This window comes from Electrophorus electricus, chromosome 12 (assembly GCF_013358815.1).
Source record: "Electrophorus electricus isolate fEleEle1 chromosome 12, fEleEle1.pri, whole genome shotgun sequence".
NCBI lineage: Eukaryota > Metazoa > Chordata > Actinopteri > Gymnotiformes > Gymnotidae > Electrophorus > Electrophorus electricus.
The window spans coordinates 20,292,519-20,302,965 of record NC_049546.1 but is presented as its reverse complement, the minus strand read 5'-3'; the positions used below and the strand labels follow the sequence as shown (position 1 = coordinate 20,302,965).

The 10,447-nt window shown below is 38.3% G+C and overlaps 1 long non-coding RNA gene across 1 annotated transcript; it reads left to right on the top strand.

Moving 5' to 3' along the window:
* The first annotated feature begins 3,160 nt into the window (after nucleotides 1-3,160).
* LOC118242251 lies at nucleotides 3,161-9,705 on the top strand. Its single transcript, XR_004776707.1, has 3 exons — nucleotides 3,161-3,563; nucleotides 3,981-4,088; nucleotides 9,422-9,705. It is a non-coding gene; the product is annotated as an uncharacterized LOC118242251 (long non-coding RNA).
* The last annotated feature ends 742 nt before the right edge of the window (nucleotides 9,706-10,447 follow it).

Below are 10,447 nucleotides of genomic sequence, written 5' to 3'. Positions count from 1 at the left end.
GCTAACCTCTGTATCTAACCTCTCATAGGCTCTTTATTCTTACTATCGACAAAACTGAAAAGGCAGTTTCTACAGATTCAGAAAATGTTTGAACCATTTTTCTGAACAACCATTAAACCATTTTTCTAAACAATGATTTGAATAATATCTTTGTTTATACTGTTAAGTCAGATCCTAGATACCAGTTATCAACTCCTCCCACTGTGCTCTGCTGTGATTGCCATGTGTGCTCTTTGAGGGTTGGATTCCAGCCAGGGCCTGCCAGTACCCCCTCACCCAAAAGTGCCCACTGGGGTCAGACTGCCAGGATGGATGGGCACAGTGGGAGGAGCTGAAAAGTTTGGTATCTGGGATGTGACTCACCAGTATTGTTACATCCTGTGTTCTTTTGGTGTGGCTGCATGTGTTCCATACCAGATCCAGTTCCAGATTCCAAAACAGAGTTCATGTTTGTAGCAAATTAGGAGACAAGACTCCGCCCAACCTGAGGAGTAATAAAAGGAGGAAGAAGCTATGGAGGGGAAGGCAGTGATATGTGTGTGAGATGTGTATTAATAGTATTTGATATTTGAGTTGGTGTATGACCTTGCTTCTCATATTGACTTTGCTCTAATAGTTAGTTTTGCCACTGTATATTTGTATATATTCCACTTTGATCCTTTTCTTGATTTTACTGGTAAGTAGGGAATGACTGCAATTTTGTTTGGGGTGTGGGTTTGCTTATCTCTTTACTGGCACATTCAGTGCTGTAAAGGAGGTGCTGTGTAACTCTGTAATCTCTATGTCTTTATTCTCTGTTCATCTGCTTTCTGATCTTTAAGGTATGGTGTGCTTCTCTTGGTTGTGCTGCATTTGTCTTAGAGAACCACTGTGCTCAAAACTGGGTGACTGATAAAGAATATCTACAATGATATGAAGCCCCAGATTGCTGGCATAGAATGAAGAGAAGATTAAGTTGTGTGCCATCTATGAAAGTGTGTTGTTAGGATGTGTTAGTAAAGTAGGGAAAGGTCGTGATTTTTAATTTGATGCAGGAATGTTTTGCATGCTCCGTAGGCTGAACCGGACCTGTAAATTGAAACTGAATCAGATTAACTAAGAAAAAATGTGAACCAAATTTAGTCCAAAGCAAATAATATATAGATTAGTAATCAAACATTAGTAATAGTAACAGTTTTAGTAACAGAATAAAGTATAGTATTATCTTTTATGCCTCTTTATGTTATTATGGCATATTCTAAACTATGCACATTTTTAAAATGAATATGGTCCTTATATAAAAAGTGTAACGAATGCCTGAGTGCTGAAGGAGGTTGAGCAGAACGCACATACTTCCTCGACATGGGTGAACATTTAATAGAAACATAAAGATGATGGCACTCACATGTGTTACAATGAACGCAACACAGTTAACAAAGCAAACACGATAAACACAGTTACATTTAACAACAACAAGAAGAACATTTAACATGATCATTAACAACTTACTTCAACAATAACCGACAACACTGCACACAACGACAAGAGTTTAATTACACAAAGACTAACACAATACAGGTGTGTGCACGTGTGGCTAAGAACATGACCCTCCCACTGCACGCAGCGGGCCAAACCATGTGACTCGCGGGACGTGAGTGTTCTGTGACATTATGTATCAACTTTTATACATATTTAACCTTACATTTTTATGCTATGTAATTGGTTGCAAAACGTTTAACATTGCATTGTGTTATTACACATTTTTAGCCATTTTCTGATGTCTCTTAGTACAAGGGTAATACATGAGCTCCCAGCCTGTTGGCAATGCATTATTGTAGCACTTTTTTCTTAGTTTAATTATTTCATGCTACTAAGCATTAACATATTTTAGTAAAAAAAAAAGTGTATTTATTGAAGAGTATATTCACAGTTACCAAAAAGTCTAGAATTGTGTTCTCACATCATTCTTCTAAAAACTGAGGCTTCATCCAGTCTTGAGTGTTTTACAGGACCAGAGATGTGCACCCCTATGGCAGATCGTGGCATGTGTGCGCAGAAACGCAACTTGTTGGCTGTCTCAGAAAGCAGCTACACAGGAAATTAAACTGATGTTGCTTCTGTTCTCGTGGCAACTGAAAGCAACTGAAAACTCATGACAGATTTGACAAATGAGTATGGTATGATGCTTACAGAATAGCATCATGTGAGATTTCAGTATAAGGCATGACACTAACATTGAGATGGTTTTGGTAAACAGAAGAAGTGACACCATACATATAGATGCTTTTCAGTTATTTAAGCTCTTTTTGTGGTTTTCCTTATCGGTGTAGTTAGACACGTTGATTCTGCTTGATGCTTTCAAGAAGCTAAACTGAACATCAAATACATGAACATCGGTCCAGTCTCCTCAATCTAATACAGGGAAATATATCTAAATAAACAGATAAGATCAGGTTTAAAGTCATTGTCATGAGAATGGAATTATAGGAATGTACCTGAAATGAGCACTTGCTGTGTAAAGAAACATTTTGTCATTTATTTACTCTTCTCAGAACTTAACTGTATGATGGTAATTCATTTTGAACTATGAGTAATTGTGCTGCATTTCCTAAGTTATGAATGAACAGTGCAGACGTCTGGATAATCATATATACATTTAAAGACACTGTGGAGGAAAAATCAATAGGACTCGAGCCAGATGTGCAGATGAGCGAGCTTTATTGCTTCTGTCCCTTATGCATTGAGGAAGAGAAGCGTCAAACTTCTCTCTCACATGAGTTCATATACCCACACCTTTCCCCGTTGTTCTCTCATGAGCTAATCTCATGACTCCAGGTGCCAGGCCTCCCAACTGTCCTTGAACATTCTTTCCTGTTAAAAACAAGTTGTTACTTCCTGCTGCTGCACCCCTGCCCAGAAACAGTTAAATGATAACTGTCATTCTCTATCACTTGTCTATTCGCCTTTCTTGCAGACTGGTCGAGATGAGGGCAAAGATCAAATAAAGGTCACATATTCTTTTGTCCTCCTTTAAGCAAGCATTAAACATTTTGCCTCACAACATATATAAGTATATACATTACTTAATGACAAGAGTTATGTGGAGGAGCAGGAGATACAGTCTATCTGTTTTCAAATAAACTGATTATTTTATGGCCTAGCCACAGCACCTTCCATGTCCCAGGCATACAGTAACGAGGTAGGTAGTTTCTGGGTAGATCCATTATCTTTTACACTGATGAGAATGTGAACGATGATGGTAACCAACTCCTGTTTTCCATGCCAGTTCTGCGCACAGCTCCCCTCGAAGTCCGCCAATGAGGACGTGCACTAGCACTGCTTATTCCAGCATATCAAGGCATCCGGAGACCTGAACTCCATGCTGTACTATGCTGCTAAACAAGTAACCTCTCTCAGAAGCAGCAGGACTAGAACACAAAAGCAACCCCATTGAGGATAATTGAAAAAAGCCTTCAGTTCCTGGATGAAGTCACACTGGCTAGAGGGAGCACAGCACCGCTTCACAGTGATCACGGACCACAAAATCCTGCAGGACCTCCAAACCACCAGAGGCTGAATTTCAGGTGAGCTCGATGGTCCATTTTGTCTTCCCTGTTTGTGTTCCAGGTGACCTACAAACCGGGATTGAAGGATGTGAAGGGGGACCAAGAGTCAATCCTTCTTCCTGCCTGTTTCATTGGGGCTGTCAGTTGGGACTTTGATCAGCTGACCCTGACACTCACTGCCCTCCACACTAGCTCTACACCTGTCTGTGAAGTCGCAGAACTCTCATCACCTGGATACACAGATCCCTTGGCTTAAGACATCCAAGCTACACCCACAGCTGACAGCACAATATTAGTGGCCAGCAATGCACAGGAATATTTTGTGCTGAATGTGCAGTGCAGCAAAATACCTCACACACCAACATGTTGGTAAGCTGCACCCCCTTCCTATACCACATTGCACCTGGTCTCACCTGGCATTTGGTTCTGTCACAGACCTCCTGGTCTCTCAGGGCAACATGGTGGTCCTCATTATTGTCGATCCCTTGTCGAAGATGCTCCAGTTTGTTCCACTCCCGGCACTTCCCACTGCACTCAAAACAGGTAAGCAGCTCTTGCACCACATCTTTTGACAGTTCAGGCTGACTGAAGACAATGTTTCAGATCGGGGAGTTCCATTCACCTTCCGGATATGGCAGGAGTTCCTTGGGAAGCTCAATGTAATAGTGATGTTGACTTCAGACTACCACCTTCAGAACAAGGGGCCGTTAGAGAGAGCTAACTAGCAGCTATGAAAGTTCCTGTGCCTCCATTGCTAAGAGCACCCAGATACCTGGGAGCACCTATTTCCCCTTGGCAGAGTATGTGCATAACACTCTCTGCCACACAGTTACAGGGCTCACCCGCTCCTAGTGTGTCTTGGCATTCCGTCACCCGCTGTATATTTGTAACCCCCAACCTTGGATCAGCCTGCTGCCCAGACGTGGTGCCAGCAGAGTGAGCAGGTCTGTACACCATCCTCTGCTGTATCAATGAGAACTTACATGGTCAGCTTGCCGGTGGGCAGCATATCTGACCTGATGCCTGTGGTCGTGGGACCCATTCAGAAGGTCAAAACAAATTCCGGTTCATCGCTGATGCTATTGGAGCTTGAAGGATACAATTCAATTGGCATACAAGGTGGGTGCCCTGCTGGACTCACAACGACAGTGGATGCAGCCAGTACTTCATGGCGTGGCAAGGGATATGGAATAGGGAAGCTGGATACCTGCATCTCAAATCCTGTCAGCCACATCCATCCAAACCAGATCTTTGTCGGCCAGGTGGGCCCCACTCTCAGAGGCCAACAAGACCTTTGTGGGGTGGTTATATTAGGCACCCAGCCCAAAGGACATGCCCACTACCACAGAAACCCAAACACACACACACACACATACACACACACACAACCTCCCCCATTTCCAATCCACTATTTATTGATTACATGCACCTGTTCCTTGATAGCCTTTTTGTTTTTCCCTCTATTTAAAGCCCACAGGAACATTAATCTAGTGCTGTGCATTGTTTCTGTGCAAGTGGTTTTGCCACTTTTTTTTTTTACTTTTTTGCCAACGTACTTCTGTGATTTGTGTTTGTTTATTCATGAAGTATAAAAACACTCCAAATGTGCACTAATGTCCTCCACCCTACATGAACCAGTCACAAGGCCATTTAAATTAACTACTTACCTTCTGCCTAACTTACCTCTTATCTTTCTAATTTAGAAAATCACAAAATATATTCAAATAATTAGGTTTATTTAGATTAATAATAATATTTACAAATGCATAGACCCTTAACCTTTAATCTGGAACCTTGGCCATGTTATTATCAAAATAGAAACATAAGGGTCAGGGGTTACAAGTGCATATTCAATAGTTTTACTTTTCTTTCTTAAGCTTTACAACCTATTTATTCAGTCACCGAGTTTTGAGCACAGTGGCTCTCTAAGAAAAAGGTGGCACTTTATTGTTGAAGCTGGAATGAACCAGCAGAAACACAACATACCTTAAATATCAGAAAGCAGATGAACAGGGAATAGAGTCTTAGAGATTACAGAATTACACTGCACCTCCTTTACAAAACCTTATGTGCCAGAAAAGAGATAATGTATCCAGACATCATTTAGGATTATAGAAGGGAAGAGAGCTAATAATCTAGATGATAGTCCGTAAGAGTTGAACGATTCACATAAGAGTACATGCTGTCTTCAGGCTGTCCTTTCTTCACCTGCCCTCTTTTGGTTTCCCTCTCACTGAAATGAATGGCAGCATAATTCAGCTCTTCAGCATCACGTTGCTGTGGAAATGAACAATGTTTAATCAACATTACTGTCATTCTTATCCTTATTTAGAATATGACTAATAGTCTCAAACACAGAGACAGTGAGTTGCCTTCTCCTCCTCTACAGCAGTGCAGTGTTGCATGTCTCATACATCTCCACCACAATAGCTTCATGCATGTGTATCAATGATGCTGTAATTAGACTACAGCTATAAACTATATCAGCACCACAGATATGAAACAGAGGAAGCCGAACAGAGCCAGAAATATTCTTAGTAAAACATGTCATAGATTTAAATGTATAAAATGCATTAAATTGCTTTTTAAGATTTACAGATCTTAATACTGTTTATGATTAGACTAATATTATAGTATCTCATCATTCTTCTCTTTACATAACCTGCTTTGTCTGAAACAAAGTAATTAAAAAAAAAAAAATATATATATATATATATATATATATATATATAATATATATATATATAAAATGTGAGATAAAGCATATTTTTTAACTTCAAATCTGGACTTTTCTATTATGGGGGTATGTCGTATTATGCTATTTAAAATAAGTAGCTAATGTAACATCTACTGTTGTCATGTCTATGACTGGCTAGTTGCTAAGCATTATATTTACGTATATAATGGAAGGAAAGCACAACTGCACAAGTTGTACCTGATTGGTAGTTTTCTCCATCACACTACCATGTGGATGTTTCGCTGTAGTTAGGGAAAGAATACAGAATTAAATGTAATTGGATCAGAGAAAAATACCTGTATGCCAGGTTTGTTGCAAAATTCTTATTAATAATTTCAATATTTCTTAAAGATAAAAATAGTATGAAGTCATGAATTAGAATAGTTCAATCCCCCTGCCCTTTATTAACACTTACCATTGCCATGTTCAGAATTTTTCATCTTACAAACGATTATGGCTAGAGCAGTGATAACAGCCACACACACACCCAGCACTGCTCCAAGACAGAGCACTACAAGATTTACTATAAATTTTTTTTTATAAATATTAAGTTGAATATGAAATTAAAGTGAAATTAAATTGTCAGCCTGAGAAGCACGGTATGCTACAATGATGTCAGATGTTAACCACAAAGCTATGCCATGAAGATATATATTTGTATGAAAAGTATAAATTAACAATATATATGAGTATGCATATATATATATATATATATATATATATATATATATATATATATATATATATATATATATATATATATATATATATTATATATATTTCCTTGGGGAACTGACTCTAATGCTGAATTTTGTTACACTGATTCACTGATGTGTATTACTCTTGATATGCTGATGAATATAAAACAAATACTGTACAATCCTAGTTTTTCTGGGAGATATTCAGGTGATTGTACTAGATTTTTGTAACTTGGGACTATCACATAAAACCTTAATCCAGTGTTAAGAAGTTTAAAACATTTCATGACCTGTCACACTGACGAAGGTAGCAGAGGAAAAGTGAACCATTGTTGTTTGTACCATTCCACAGAAATAAGTTCCTTCATCATGTGTCATAGCATTTTGAATAGTCAAAACGTTTGTGCTATTAGTCCACGTCATTGTAAATCTGGAGCTGTTGAATGAAGAAGAAAATATGGCCCGTTTATTTGTTTTTATTATTCCTACTTGCTGAGCCTCCTGATTCAATCTTTGCTTGTACCAAATGCTCAAATAGTTGTCACTGGATGTAGTTGTCAAGGTGCAGTTAAGAGTGATATTTTTTCCAGGTACATTCATGACTGCTTGGTTAGCAGCATTTGTAGTTTGAACAAGACCTATAAAATGAAAACAAGTCAGATCAATAATGAAAAAAAATGTGGACAAAAGTTTATCCAAAGCAAATAATGTATATTGATTATTGATTATCCAACATCATAAACTACAGTAACAGATGTAATTATAAACATTGGTAAATTTGGAACAGTACATGTCTTGTAGTTCAAAAATAAAAATATCCAGTCTGGTATCATCATTGCAGAGTAACCCTCTGACACCAGAGGAGACGGTTTGAAAAGAAGCAACTGACAAACTAACTAAACTTCATGAGCTCTCAGGTCTCATGACTCAAAATCTCATTGGCTGGCAAAAGTCACATGGTCCTGTTCTGTCCTGTTGTCTTACAACCTTGTTTGACCATCTGCAGTGTCTGATCTTTTTAAAACATGTTGAGCCCAACATCCATGTAAGTTAAAGTAACAGAGCACCACTCAAGCAAATGGGTGATATGACAATCTTGTTTATAGTGTTTAAATTTGCTCTATTATTTTTTAAATTATTATTATTTATCTTTTTTATAGCCAAGATTGTAAAAAAAATTGAGTGCAGATACTTTTGGAAATTTACTATCCTAAAGAAGACTAAATTAAAAAATGTGCCCTTCCTTATGTGCTACTGTCCTTTCAAACCACACCTGATGGAACATGACTGGAAAATACTGTACCACAGAGGCGCTCTATATTTTAAGCAGCAATATTGAAAAGTGTATGACAACAGTCAGAGTAGCTAAAAAAGGTTCTAATTAGTTTTATATAGTGTTTTATTGTGTCTCATATTTAACTGTAAAGACACCAAATAGCAAGCGTTATTTTCTCAGATTATGAAGTGCAGAAGTCTATGGAATGTCAGTATGGTCAGTTTTGTTGGTCCTGTTTGTAATAACTCACCACCACATCTTTGTTTATGAAATTTGGTTTTAGAAATTCTAAACTAAATGTAGCTCTGAAGGAATTATTGGAAGTAGATGAAGGGACTATTCAGTGGTTGTGGGTGAGAAGAATACAGGCTAGATGGGGAAATGAATAATGCAAATGGACCTGGTGCCACTGAGCATTCATTAAATGTACTAGCTAGGCTGGACCTGGCCTTAGTTACTGTGGGGACCAGTATGGAACTGCTGTGTTGGGGAATACTTGGTGGTGTAGTTCATAACATCCATATGGAACTGTCAACACTGAGTACACATCAACAGTGTCAGTGGGGCTGGGTATGACTTTAGTCTCTAGGGAGAGCAGTGATGGATTTTATAGGTTATTAAGTGATTGGGTGCATGGGGGCAGTAATGTGGGTAAATGTATGTAGAGTAACACTGCGTTTGCTGGAGGTTTAGAGTGCAAAGCTCACATGGAATTGGTGGCCCTGATCACAAATTAATGGTGTCAATGGGGCTGGGTATGGCTGAAGAAAATAAGTTACATGTGTTGTGGAATTATAACCTAAGGAACCAGGATGAAGCTGTCAGTGAAAAATGAAGTTATATCTTAGAAATTGGAAGACTCACTACAACATAACTAACAAAAGGCTCATTTTATGTTATGCCTCATAAGTTAAAATCTCCTTATAGTCAGTTTGGCCGCCAGAGATCATTTGGGCTCCGTTAACCTCTGACCCTTGAAAAGCCTTACCTTTTCCTTAAAGAGTTTGTACAAATTGATGTAAACATGAGGTCAGTCTGTGGCACTCAGTTGCTTTGGCTCCTCCCACATCCTGATCACCTCCCCTTCTGTGTCTCCTCCCCCCAGACATAGAGAAGGTCTAGACTGACTGGGTGACTTTTTTTTTCTGGGTCTTTCCTGCTGTAGATGGATTTCAAACAAACTTACATTCAGTGAACCCAGACTCGGACTTCTAGAAACCTGCAATAGATTTCTGTTGCTTTTGTTCATTATTGCTTGTTTTCTTCCTGTTGTGATACCCGGTGTTGACCAGAGGACGATGGGCTTTCCTTCGATTCTTGGTTCCTCTCAAGGTTTCTTCTTCATGCTCTTTGGTAGTTTTTCCTTGTCAATGTTGCCTTTGGCTCAGACACTGTAGGCTGCTTTGTGAGAATACCTGTTGTAAAAAGTGCTATATAAATAAAATTGACTTTGAAACTTGACTTAATGTTACATTGTACTGTGTTATTTCATATCTGAGAACACACACTGCTCTGACACGTCAGTCTCCCTACTTCCACGTGTATCCTCTTTAAACTTCATCTTTTCTGCATGTATATGTGATGTTTGTTGTTATCTGTTATGATATTCTAAAACATATAGTCTTTAAAATGATTATGGCCCTTTATTAAAAAGTAACATTTTTTGTACATATTTGTTATGCTAGTTAACTTGATGCTATGTTACAATTCCCTTGTAACTTTTCTTATAATCTTTTATAGTGATGGTTCTTATGTGTTTTTGCAGAATGTTTTGGTTTCTTTCAGTCCATGGTTAATTCATGAGATCCCATGTTAGTTGTAATGTTGTATAGTTGCAGAACTGTTAATTTATCTACTTTATTTATGTATTTCATGCCACTAAGCATTAGCATATCTAAATTTAAAAAAGGTTTCACCACACTGCATTTGCATAAAGGAAGTGCAATATCAAACACTATCATGCATATGTGCATATTCACAGTGACCACAAAAGCTAAAACTGTTCTCACATCATTCCTTGTCAGATAGCAGCTAAACTGATGTTGGTATTGTACTCATGACAAAGTGATGATGACCTTTTAAAATAACCCTATGCCTGCACTTTCAGGCTCTGTTTGGTTTAACTCTGCATGTCCTGGCTAATACAATATAGTTTGATTTCTTAAAAATTGAGGAATGTGCCAGTCTGTAT